Raw genomic sequence first — 14117 nt, 5'->3', positions numbered from 1 at the left:
ATTCAAAATGAAAAAGGAATCCACAAGGAGATGACAAGGACATTTTTTGGACTGATAAAGGAAGTAAAATATGATATTTGATTGTTTTTGATTGGATTGAAGCAATTCTTAGGGCTACAGTAATGCTGGGGATAAGGACATTTTTTGGACGTTAATGAAATAATAAAGAGAATAAAAATGATATTTGATTGATTTTGGTGGATTGGATTTGATTGAAGCAGTTCTGAGGAAGCCAGTGATATTCCAGCCGAGTTGTTGGGCGTGAGAGGGAAGTTATGGAAAAAGGGTGGACAAAGTTTGAATGTCTATCATTTGGCATACACAGCCTTAGCCAATCGCGTCAGTTGTATCTACTCAAACAAACTGCAATCATTAGCTTTCCAACCCTCCCCACTCTCTGATTGGAGGCCACGATCTTGTCCGTTCTCTGGGTGTAGACTCCATGCTGTCTTTCAGATTGGCAACATTGTCCAAAGCAGTATGGGATTTCCAAGGCTAGGAGAAAGTAAGGGCAGAGGTGACAAGGGCAGACGGCAATTGTCAAGGGCCCTGGCCAAATCTGTCCTCCATAGGGTACCCCAACTGTCACACCAGTTGCAGAAAACAGACAAAAAAGTAAGCTTTATCACTTATACAAATTAACCGACGATATATATGACTAAAAACATAAATAGCTAAATAACTAAAAATAGCTCCAAGACACATAATTCTTTGTCTACATGATTACTTTTTTGGGCCCCATGCTGATATTTCACCTCGTGCCCCAAAATGGCTAGATCCGCCCCTGATTATGGGGATAGACCAACAGTAATCCTGCTATGGAGGAAAATTTCATGAAAACTGAAATTGAAGTCCTCCACACCAAGCTCTCTTATTTTAATGTGACGTTTCGGGCAGCCCTGCAACTAATCTTTTTGAGACGGATGTGCGTGTTTTTCTCTTTTTTACAAATGGAAGACAGTTTCCTGACGTTCCTGAAGAGGAACATTCCTGCAATGGTGCGCTTTGTAATATCCATACACAAAAGATGCAATACGAACCTTCAGCACATGGTCACTTCATTTACACATGTAACAAAGGATAATGGCAAGCACACACACACACACACACACACACACACACACACACACACACACACACACACACACACACACACACACACACACACACACACACAAACACACACACACACACACACATACACACACACACACACACACACACACACACACACACACACACACACACACACACACACACACACACACACACACACACACACACGAACCCACACGCATGCACACACATAAAAACATACATAATGACTGTTGGGGAATGGCACAAGATGGATCAGGAACATTCTTGAGCTTTGTAATATCCATACACAAAAGATACAATATGTACAGTAGTGTACCTTAAGCACATGGTCATTTCATTTACGTACATTTAACAAAGGATAATGTCAAGCACACACACAAACACATATAGACAGACACACACAGACACACACACAACCACACACAGTACCTGCTCTGTTTTGTCTACCTATTTCCCTTAACACACTCGGGCGAACACACACACACACACACACACACACACACACACACACACACACACACACACACACACACACACACACACACACACACACACACACACACACACACACACACACACACACACACCTACACATCCTGCCCCATCTCTTCTGCCAGCTGAAGCATCTGTTTGGGTGTGGGAGAACCAAATTAACCTTGTTTACACCCTCCGCTGTAATCACACATGACGGACACCTGTGGACATATGCTGCAGTGGGAGGTGAGAGCAGTTACACGTGTATGTGTGTATGCACATGGGTGGACGTGTGTGTCTCTGTGTGTACGTGTGTGCATGGGTGGGCCTGTGTGTGTGCGTGTGCGTGTGCATGTGTGTGTGTGGGGGGAGGGTGTCTGTGTGTGCGTGTTTGTTTGTTTGTGTGTACTTTCTACCACTCTCTGCATTTCAAATGTTAGGGTAGCAGCTATTTTGTTTCATGTCTTACAGACACTATTGAAGATAAAAAAATGTGTGTGTGCCTGTGTGTGTGTGTGTGTGCGTGCGTGCGTGCGTGTGCGCGTGCGTGCGTTTGTGCCAGCCAATGCCAATGTGTGTGCAGATTTCACCTCACTTTAGATGTGCTGCAGCAATGACAAAATGATTATCTGCAGCAGTGTATTTTTATCATCGTTTTAACAAGGTGCCTTTTCTGAAAGTGGGTGTTGGTGTGAATGTGAATGTGTGAACATTTTAAGCTGCTGATGTGCGTTTTCTCTCTCTCTCTCTCTCTCTCTCTCTCTCTCTCTCTCTCTCTCTCTCTCTCCCTCTCTCTCTCTTTCTTTCTCGTGTGTGTGTTTGTGCTCTTATGTGTGTGTGTCTGTGTGCCTCTGAATGCATGTGTGTTTGTGTGTACATTTCTGTGTGTGTGTGTGTGTGTGTGTGTGTTTACACATGCATGTGATAGCTTACGTAAGAGCTCCTTGTAGATTTGGTCATCGTCAGCATCAGAGATTGGGTGCAAGTGAGCTGTTGTTGTTCTGAACTGGCCAGTAGTGTCTTTCTTGACAGCCTAACTAAATAACTAAGTTAGCATAACTAAGTTAGCAACTTACTTGGCTGCAATACTAAAGGGGCCCCATGCTAGTTTAGACCAAAGCCGACCTTTTGATTCCGTCATACAGTCTAGAACAAGCTAAGAGAAATCCGTTTCCATGGAGGATGGGACCTTAATTTGCTATTTAAATTCAATTAACTCACCAATTCGTGGGTGAGTTCGGCGTCACCACTCTCAACTTTTTGTTGGTTGGCAGAACCGTGAACGAACAGAGTTGGGCGGATTGGGCCAGATTACTGTATGGAGCCAAAATCATTGGGCACAAGTACGTAGGATGGCTAGTCCCAGAGAGCAGAGTGTCTGCATATTCCAGGTGTTGGCAACATGTTAGCATTATAGCATCCAGCACGCCATTTCAGTGTGCTTCTTAACCCTTTAATGCATAAGCCATTGGACTCACACTAACGCATAACATGGGTCTAAATAGACCCGCATTCATTTCCAATGTATTTCTGAGCATTAATCATGTATTCTCTCACACAACTTCTAAAACCAATACATTTTATCCTATAATTCTTCTAAAAGTAATTGCATAGGTGGTCCTTAATTCAAAAAAGTATTTTTTAAAATGTTATCATATTTTTATTTTAAAAATAAACGTTAATTTGGAATTAAATCACTAATTTCTAGACGTGGATCGAAAATGGCCCGCATTCATTTCTAATGGAAGTCTAAATCTTTCACTATAATAACTTCCACAATTAATGTATTTTAATAGCTAATGGATTAAAAGTTGTGATTTAGGCTGTTTTCAATGCACAAAATGGGTGTTATTTTTTTGTATCTTATATAAATAAACACACAAATAATTTCCCCCATTTTTGCAGACATAGCCTAAGTTTGAAGTGTTTCACGTTAGGAACTAAAATATATTTAAAAGGATTCCAGTCAGGAAGAAATGAACAGTTTTTGACCACTGTTGACCACTGCTGACCTATTGGATTTAAGCATTCCAGGTCATGCATATTTGTGTAATAAGAGACGGTGTGATCGGAGGAGCCCAATAGCCTATATCAGGGCATAATTAATGTGCATAATTATTTGGCAACTTTGCTTTCCTATGGGAAAATATGCCACAAAAGACATCTAACAAACTCCAAAAATACTATAAACAATTTTGATGTCTTCCAGAGGGGTGTGGCTGTCTTGAAATATTGGTTACATCCGTCTAAAGCACTGTTACAAAGCCATCAGTGTCACATGACATGAGCTCACAAAGTCACTGCCAGATTTAGAAGAATTGAAGATGAAACTACCACAAAAGTATTACCTGCAGTGCTGTTATATTCCAGAACTGAAACCTACATTGAGTGTCCACAAGAACATTGTATTCAGCACTCAGAGACATGGCCAAGGTAAAACAGGCTGAAACCTGAAGACCATTCAACAAGAAACTTCAAGACTGGGTCAAGAAATGTCTTTAGACAGTTTTTTCAATGGTTTTATGAACTAGTGAAGGTGACTGTTAATGGACAAGGTAGATGAGTCTATGGCTTGATCAGCAATGTGCACACTTACATGAGTTCCTGAGTTCCACTCAAATGCCAGCAAAGTACAGCATCAATACCATGGTCTTCAAAAGATGCAAATGTCTTCCTCTCAATGATCCAGCCATGGGCTCATCCACCATGTCTGTCAAGAGTCACTTTCCCAAGTCCATAATAGGCCTAACTTTGAAAACTCTGTCCCCAGGTATTTTTGACCCAGTCTTGACTTAATTAACTTGTCTAGTGTCATCCCTTCTTACCTTGGCCATATATCTGAGTGCTCAATGCCCTGTTCTTCTGGACACTTGGTGTAGGTTTCTGTTGTGTAATATTATAGGACTGCAGGGTACACTGAAAAAAGCCATATGTTGTGTATGTTAAATTAATCAAAGGGAAACATGTCACTTCTACCATGAATAATTATGTTTTGTGATTGGGCATAATTAAGTTATGTAACTTTAGCATGATGCCCAATAACCAACGACTTCCCAAATCCAGTAATGTTGTCACAACCTAATTCCTTTGGATAAGATGACCAATGGCTTTTACAACGCCAGAACAGATGGTGGCAGTAGTGTGCGGATTGTGTGTGGCAGCCGGAAACAACGAGCTTGCCGAGTTCTTTGACTGAATACATATCCGCGGACACTCTGAAGGCGGGTAAGTCAAAAAAGTAAACCACTGTAGGGCTGTTTGCATTTATCATGACTTTCCTAGAATCACATTTATATCACCCGTTTCGTTAGTGTACTTAGTTTTGGCATCAAGGCATACGTTTTATGAGCAAGAGAGTAAGCTTAGCTGGCTAATTCTCACCAATTCAAACTGGTTAGCGGCTAAGTATCGATATAGTCTCCTTGTTTTAACTATTGTTGGGAGTTTGGAAGCTGTCACCCATGTTGTACTGTATGCATGTTTGCATGTGTGACATTATTTTCGGTTACTTTGCGAGTTATAGCGAAAGAAACTACCTGGCAGCCCATAACGGGCAGCTAGCTAATTTATGCTAGGTGACAACAGCTGGTTCATTAACGTTGTATTAGTTCTATGCATTGACGTTGCGAGACCCGTGTGCGTCTGATTTCAAATGTATCCAGGACAGTCGTAGATACCATCAGTAGCTCTACACACATCAATGACACAGGGGAAGTAAAGTTACCGCTGATTTTTGGTATTGCTCCGTCTGACTGTGTGTGTACGGCCACAGTAAATGTTGATTAGCCGGTGCAACTTTTCGGTTTGAAAAAAGACGAGACGTACAGAAGGGGCTGTGTGTGCTTGTGTATGGGTGCGCGTTTGAATGGGTGCGTCGTGTGTAGAACTAGATGCTGCAGTTTGCAGCTGGTTTGATTCATGTCGTGGGTCACTTACCAATGTATGTAGGCCTAATTGGCTATGACCTTTGAAATAGTTGAAAGTAAATCCCAGTAGTATCTAGTGAAACACACATGCAAACGCCCTTCTGTCCAACCGTATCACGCGCCAGTCGTAAAGTGTTCACGGAAAAAATGTGGGAAATTCTGGGGGAAATTCTGGGGGAAATTCTAGGCAGAATGTACAAGGACGTGGTGAATTCACGATATTGCCCGTGTTTCGTGGTTGATTTACGGTTTCAGTCTCGTGGTTGATTTACGATATGTTATTATTTTCCAGGGAAACGTTTCACTAAACATTCCAATGATATACTGTCAACATATTATGTGAGAAAGAGAGATAAAGAACACGTTTTTATCACAATACATTCCAATGATATACTGTCAACATATTATGTGAGAAAGCGAGATAAAGAACACGTTTTTATCACAATATGTCTTTTAATTTTTCTTCCCGCATCTCGCACATTGTACTGTTACGACTCCTGTTGCTATAAACAAATTTCGCATAGCAACGAATCACGTCGTCAAAACGCTTTTCAACATCACGTTGACATTGATTAAACATCGGGCTTCTTTCCAGGACACCCGGACAAATAGTAATAATAATAATAATAAAAAACCTTATGGCACCGTTGTTCACTTGGTAAGACATGATATAGTTAGAAATGTCTTAAACAATGTAAAACCGCAGCATCATAGGCCTATTCCCGACTTTTAAAAGTGTCAACCACGGGCTATAGCCTATGCAGGATTTTTTTTTGCAAGGAGATCAGCTTAGAAATAGCTATTGATGATAAGAAATGTGTGAAATACTTTTGAATAGCAAAAGCTGTTTGTTTATTGGAGAGAAAAAAACGAATCATTGTTCATTACATTAGGCTACTCCCATGTCCAAGGTTTAGGAGTGACCACACTATTTATTTACCAAATACCTGCCTGCCTGTCTATGCCCAGCTTGCAAAAAAATAATTCAAAGGCCATGAGAAAACATGGATTTATTTAGCAGCAAGGTGGTCAGCTTAGATATAGCTGATATTGATGAGAAATGTTTGAGATACTTTTGAATAGCAGTAGGCTAGGCTGTTTACTGGAGAGAGAAAAAGATTTCTTGTTCAAATACTCCCATGTCTGTCTAGTTTCGAAGTGGCCACACTATTTACTTACCTTTACCTGGCCTTTTAAGATGCTCAGCTTCCAACAATTAATTCAAAGGCCATCAGACAACTTGGAAAAGTAAGCCTACTATTCATAACCAGTGTTTCTTTGTACAAGTAGACTATATATTGTTGAAAGACAATCATGTCCCTCATTCCCTCAAACTCGATCTTCTACATTTGTTGTGTAAAAAGGACATAGCAAGTTTTTTGTATCAATGATCACTTTAGGATATTCCAGTGCATTTACATTCAATATATACTGTACCTTGAGTGAGGTAGAAATGCATATTGTTGCAAATATAAATACTGTTAATTTGTTATTTTTTGTAATTAATCATTTACTGAATTTCTTTGTAGAATATGTTACTATTATTTGGGTTTTTGTTCTCTGCATAACTGTCTCTTTCACCTATATTAATTCCTCAGCATTCAAGATGTTTGTAGGGTCCTCACCTCAGCTACCTCTCACAAGGTGCCCCTGAAAAAGGTGATGAAAGTTCTTGTGTAGTATCTAATCTATGACTATTAGCTCGTGTGTGTGTGTGTGTGTGTGTGTGTGTGTGTGTGTGTGTGTGTAAAATCTGTTGTAATTATTTTACATTTTTCTCTGCATAGCTGTCTCCTTCGCCTATATTAGTTTATCTGTCTTTCTGGTCACAACAGAAATTCAAGACGTTTGGGTCCTCAGCTCAACTGACCAAGACCTTTGCTCATTGATTGCAGTTTTTAAACGCAGATGGCTTGCTCTTTTTAACATGTGCGAGGTAAGTTATTTGTTGATTTTTGTTTGTTTGTTTATTTCCTCATTTTAGTAAGACCATCAGGCCTTTTTGTAACCTTTGTCACAAGTCTTAAGTTACAAGTATTTTGTAGGTATGTGTTTTGTGCCCTGTTTCAAGTTAAGTGCCAAGTTCAAGAGGATCATGACAGTTGGTTTGCTGTTGAATTTCTTCTCAGAGCTGGATGGTCTTTCAACAACACTGCTCCGGGTCTTCAGCAAGAAAGGTGCTTCTCATGCAAGGAAGATACAGAGGATCCTGGTGCCCATGACTCAGGTAAAACATGCACACTGCCATGCATCACAGTAATGCTAAAATTTCAAGATCTAATGTAATGGGGAGAAGTAGGGTGTCTTGGATCATATTGCATTTCTCCCACTAATTTCAATCCTTCAGCCAGTTTTGAACTCATTGTCTTCACCTCAGTTCTAACTACAGCTGGCTTTACACACAGCAGTCCTGGGCAATGATATAACAGTCTTTTGCAGGTCAGTTGATGTGGTTGCTGCTCTGTTTTATTATTATTTTATTTTTTTATTTGATTCTCATGTCTGTCTGGCTTGCGATTCCCATGAAATGATCAGGGGAATTAAAGGTACACTGTGTACAAGTTTTAGTTGTTTATTTCCAGAATTCATGCTACCCATTCACTGATGTTACCTTTTTCATGAATACTTACCACCACCCTCAAATTCTAAGTATTCATTATGACGGAAAAATTGCTATTTTCATACATGAAAAGGGGGATCTTCTCCATGGTCCGCCATTTTGAATTTCCAGAAATAGTCATTTTTAGCTGCAGAAATGACTGTATTTGGGCCATACTAGAAAATATTAGTTTATTACTTGGTAAGCTTTCATGAAAAGGTCAAATTTGGCAATAGGCAGCCCAGTTTCAATTAGCAGCGTAGTTGCAGTACCTTTTTTCACAATTTCCTGCACAGTGTACCTTTTTAAGGTCAGACGTCACATTTTGGCATCACTTCAGTACGTTTGGAACCAGGGCTGAGTGCTGAAATGGTACCGAGTACTTGGGGCTAATGGAAAAGTGTCAGAGCTGCACCATGCCATATCAAACAGTGACGTATTGTACCACTTCACTGCCAGTACCAACGATACACTACGCTACTAGATAAATGAGATGTGTCCTTTATTTAATGTGGTTGTACCTGTACTGCGTTTATTCTTCCTGTTGGTTAAAATGTTTTTCCTGCATGTTTGTTTCCTGGCATACATTGACCGGCCCTCATACGCAGACTGACAACATTGATGTGAAGAGGGAGTGCATGCTGAGGAGCTGACGGTCTACCTGAATGAAGAGCCAGACAAAGTGGTATGTTGCAACTCGGCAGCTAGATCTGTCTTTTTCGTTATTAGGGAGATCGCACACATCAGTGGCCTGCGAGGCTCATTTTGTTGGGCTCTGGTGGGCTCCTCCTGTGCTACCTGACATGTCTCCTGGCATATCATCCACGTTCTGGACACTGCTGGAGGACACACCAAACCTTCTTGCATTGATGTGCCATCTTGGCCTCAGTTATGTGTTCTTTGCAAACACGAATCTGCCCAATTCCAGCTTTGCTAAAGCACCCTCACATCATCACAAACCCTTTGCCAAATTTCACGTTCAATCCAACACCAGTCATCTCTGATTTGTAGATCTCTGCAGGTCTCTATCTACCCATGAGGGTGTTGCACTTGCTGTGGCACATTGCGAAGGCCGCATTACTGAAGCAGCAGAAGTTATCTTAGAAGAAAACTTAAACTCAATATAGATTTTAGTTCTGGAATACGATCGTGCTGTAGGGTAATAGTTTTCTCATAGTTTCACCTTAGACAACTCCCCCTCAGGAGACCAAACTTTGAGCAGACTCTTTTGCATTGGATGGGTGGGGTTTGACATATCTTTCTCTCTCATGCAATTTTTGGTTGACAATGTGCCTAAAAGGGCCAATATGTTCAAAATACTAATAATTGTGCTGGTGGGGCAGCCGTGGCCTAGTGGTTAGAGAGTTGGTTTTTCAATCTATTGGTTGCAGGTTTGAATCTCCCCTGACCTGTCACTACATCTCCATCCATGGCTAAAGTGCCTAAGGCAAGGCACCTAACCCCACATTGCGCCAGGGCCTGTAACCAATACCCTGAAAAGTAATAAATGTAAGTCGCTTTGAATACATGAAAGCGTCAGCTAAGTGTAATGTAATGTATTGTAACAATTTTGCACACTGTATACTTAACTGTATGTGTAAAGTTTCTCACCAACACTCGTGAAAAGATCATGACCCTGTTTCTCAAAAGCACCGTTGTTAGTTAGCGACTTGGTATTTTGCCAATGGGAAATTGCATGCAAGCAAAGTTTTTACTGTAGTTACCAATGATGCTGTTGAGAAACATACTCCAGAATGGGGTCATAGCCACACCAAAAACGAAGAGAGGTAATTGAACATCAGTTTGATCTCACATTCAATTGCCTAAACAGGCAGTGTGAGGGCACACAAGTCAACATCCTCCTCATACCTTTCATAAACTATACTAAATATACTACTATACTACATTTCCCATCTCTGGGTGTGTTAGGGTGGACAGAAATGCCCCAAACTTGCGCCCACAAATACCGCTTACGGCTTCAATCATGGGTTTTGTTTACTGTTTTCCAGGATGTTGATCTGGACGGTCCAGCTGAAACGTATTGTCTTCGTGTGCGTGTGATCGGCAGAGAGTCCTCAACGACATTGGTAACGTACCTGTGGCCATTGCAGTGTTTGTTTTGGTTTATGCTCTTAATCTCTGTTACCTTCCAGAATGGAAGTACACTTTCAAATTTCTGTTTCATTCTAACCGTCTGTTTCATCAGTTTTTGCACTGCTTTTAAATGTACACTGTGTAAGATTCTTAGTTGTTTATTTCCAGAATTCATGCTACCCATTCACTAATGTTACCTTTTTCATGAATACTTAGCACCACCATTAGGGTGCATCAGTTGCCCCCTATGAAAAGATATGGCCTTGGCCCTATAGTAAAAATGTTCTACACCCAGTAAAAACACACTGTGTAAAATATTTTGAAATTTGGATGAAGTCTACCGGGGCCACCAGCCCCATGAAAATAGAAAATAATGGTGATAGTCAAAATCTTGAATAGAAACAGGGCTGGACTGGCCATCTGGCATGGCGGGCATTTCCCGGTGAGCCCCGCACCCTCGTGGGCCCCCATTGTTTTATTTTTTACATTACTGAAAATAGGGGCCCATGAGGGTGCGGGGCCCACCGGTGAGTCAGTTCTCCGGCACTAATAATAATGAAAGTGCCCGGGCCCTATTTATCCCCCAGTCCAGCCCTGAATAGAAATGGACATATTGCTGCATGAAGCTACCCAATAAAAACATATTGCCTCAACTGTGTGATAAAAACAAATCTATGCACAGTAAAATCACTCTGTGGAAAATGTGTTGAAATTTAGATTAATTCTACTGGGTCCACCAGGCCCATGAAAATACAAAACAATGGTGATAGTGATGGGCAACCTGGATTCCAAAGTCCAGTGCCACATATTCCAAATATAGCCAATATACCGTAATGAACCAGCTGACCCACTGCCAGTATCAAGCAAGAGATTGCGAAGTTGTATGACTTTTGTGTGCTTCACCTGTGGGCCTAGGATTGTACAGGTAGCTGTTAATACCTGGTGGAACATCTGTACTAAAGCTGTGAATGCTCCTTGGAATGACTTATGTTTTTTCAAGAAATCCCTGCAGTAGTTCAATAGAGTACATACAATACAACTGTATGTGATGTTGGAAAGAGTGACTTCCCAAAACCTGTACTTAAGTGGGCAGTCATGGGTGAGTGGTTAGGGCGTCAGACTTGCATCCCAGAGGTTGCCGGTTCGACACCCGACCCGCCAGGTCGGTTCGACTCCCGACCTGCCAGGTTGGTGGGGGTCCTCCATGACTGAGGTACCCTGAGCATGGTACCGTCCCACCGCACTGCTCCCCATGGGGCGCCACTGAGGGCTGCCCCCTTGCACGGGTGAGGCATAAATGCAATTTTGTTGTGTGCAGTGTGCAGTGTTCACTTGTGTGCTGTGGAGTAATGGCACTCTTCAATACAGTTGTATTGACTGCCTTGTAGCCTAGGCATTCCAAGGAACATTCACAGCTTTAGTACAGATGTTCCTCCATGAATTGTAGGCCCACAGGTGAAACACGTAAGGGTTAACGTTCGGCGAGAAGGTCGCTACCGTGGAATAGCAGCACGACAGAGAGAATCTTTAGACCCCGACGCGGAGCGGATTCCACAAAGCGACCGACTCGCCGAAAGTTAACCCGCTTATTATATGGATATACTTAAATGATTCACACATGGCGGGGACATTTCTTTAGGCCTATTTAATGTTAAGTCTATTATAGTTTTTAATGTTAAAAGATTGTTGCTGCGCAAAACAAAACAGTGCCGTTGTGGAACACCGCTAGGCAACAGCTAGGTAGCCAGGACAACAGGTGTTGTCTATCACAGCAGCTGATTAGAGTCTTGTTGAAAAGTCGCTTTAGCAGTGAAAAGTCTTGTTGCCATTGACAGCGGTCTGTTATAGACCAACCCGTCCGTTATCGAAAAATAACAGACGTGCGAACGTTGGGGAGCCCCGTTGAAATGAATGGAGCATTCGACCGATGACGTCACACCATATAATAAACAAATATAACAGTCATGCAGCTTTGCAATATCTTGCTTGATACTAGCACTAGTAGATACTAGTGGTCCAAGGCAGCAAGGAATTGATATTGTGTTGCAAAAGAGCAAATTTGCCTAAATATAGCAGTTTGACCATCAGTCTGTCCTGAGACTGAAGTCTGTGTAAGTGGATCGACTGAATACACAACCTGCTTAGATATTCCTTCTGTTTGTGCTCCCAATACAGGTGATTTCACTAATTACCTCATCAACCTGGCTTAAGTGGTAATTAGGCTCAGCTGGTTCATTATATTGGCTGGGGCAAATGTGTCACACGGTTTGTCCACCTCTGCTTTAAGACAATGGCAAACCTAGATTCAAAAGCTACAATCCAGTGCCACAGATTTCAAATTACCTGGTTTTACCTGTCCAATGGGGCACCTAAGTCTCCACCCCTTCCGGGCGGCTTATGGGGCTGGCAACGCAAAAACTTTTGACTGGGCTGTAATGGACTGATCAAAGCTATTTTCCGACCCACCTCGCATTTCCCCGTCGATCATACATATGCTGTGCCTCAGAATTAATAACAACCAATGGTGTGCTTGTTGACTTCACATGGCAAGCGATTTTTGAGTTGTGTGTGTGCAAAAATATACAATTATTTGGACTACACAACAGATGTCGCATGTCCGACGTGCAGCCACTTAAGCCGCAGTGCAGCGGTAGGGTTGGCTGTGCCTCGGTTCACGTCAGATATGCGAGGCGCACGTGTAGTCTCTAACATAGTTTTGCACAAAAGCTAAAATAACGTTTCTTGCGTATCGAAAATGAGTGGTCTTACGACGCAAATCCAAACCTTTCAAATTCACTGTCATCATATGTGAAATCCGGAGCACATGCCAAACGGGATGAGGATTTAGCTTGACTCGCTCCATTAACTCTCATTCAAAATTTTGAGAGCTCCAGCCCCATGGATCGGAAGTAGAAGGGCGTGACTTAGGTGCCCCATTGACCTAACTGGAAAGGTAAAACTAGGTATGTCATTTGGAATATGTGGCACTGGACTTCAGCTTTGGAATCCAGGTTGCCCATCACCATCACCATTATTTTGTATTTTCATGGGTCTGGTGGACCCGGTAGAATTCATCTAAATTTCAACATATTTTACTGTGCATAGAACATTTTTATCACACAGCTGAGACAATATGTTTTTATTGGGTAGCTTTATGCAGCAAAATGTCCATTTCTATTCCAAGATTCTGACTATCACCATTATTTTCTATTTTCATGGGGCTGGTGGCCCCGGTAGACTTCATCCAAATTTCAAAATATTTTACACAGTGTGTTTTTACTGGGTGTAGAACATTTTTACTATAGGGCCAAGGCAATATCTTTTCATAGGGGGCATCTGATGCACCCTAACCACCATCATATTCTTAGTATTCATTATGACTGGGAAAAATTGCATTGGGATCTTGGCCATTTTGAATGTCAAGAAATTGCCATTTTTAGCTGCAAAAATGACTGTATTTGGGCCATACTATAAAATATTTGTTTATTACTTAGCAAACTTTCATGAAAAGATCAAATTTGGCAATAGGCAGCCCAGTTTCAATGAGCAGCATAGTTGCAGTACCTTTTTTGACCGTTTCCTGCACAGTGTACCTTTTTTTTAAGAGTTTTTAGAGAAATTGAGAAATTAATCTTTCTCATTTGCAATTGACGAGGTAACCTCATTTTGTATCTTGCTTTGATCATTACATGTGCAATGAAAAAATAAAGGCAACTAATTCTTCAACTTTATCGCGTGTAACTTTATTGTAGTTGGTCTTATAGGCTCAACTGGAACCAACTTACAACTGACGAACTTGGCTGACATGCATATTGGTAGATGCGTGTGCCTTGAGGTGTTTTCTAGCTTGATCTGAACTGATAAGGACAACAATGAATGTTTAATTAATTAAGGTATATTGATTTTATGATTGACTTTTATTATGT

At 41.3% G+C, this 14117-nt stretch overlaps 1 long non-coding RNA gene across 3 annotated transcripts; it reads left to right on the top strand.

The window, feature by feature from the left end:
* Nucleotides 1-6823: 6823 nt before the first annotated feature.
* On the top strand, nucleotides 6824-10662 carry LOC134458766 (uncharacterized). 3 transcript variants are annotated; one of them, XR_010036637.1, is made up of 6 exons: nucleotides 6824-7157; nucleotides 7334-7434; nucleotides 7628-7725; nucleotides 7876-7937; nucleotides 8706-8782; nucleotides 10107-10662. It is a non-coding gene; the product is annotated as an uncharacterized LOC134458766 (long non-coding RNA). The 3 variants fall into 3 exon arrangements; XR_010036636.1 differs by lacking the exon at nucleotides 7876-7937; XR_010036635.1 differs by having other exon boundaries at nucleotides 7628-7937.
* The last annotated feature ends 3455 nt before the right edge of the window (nucleotides 10663-14117 follow it).

The sequence above is a fragment of the Engraulis encrasicolus genome, chromosome 11, assembly GCF_034702125.1.
Source record: "Engraulis encrasicolus isolate BLACKSEA-1 chromosome 11, IST_EnEncr_1.0, whole genome shotgun sequence".
Classification (NCBI taxonomy): Eukaryota; Metazoa; Chordata; class Actinopteri; order Clupeiformes; family Engraulidae; genus Engraulis; species Engraulis encrasicolus.
Note: the sequence above shows the minus strand (reverse complement) of the source record. Positions and strands in the feature narration are given on the sequence as shown.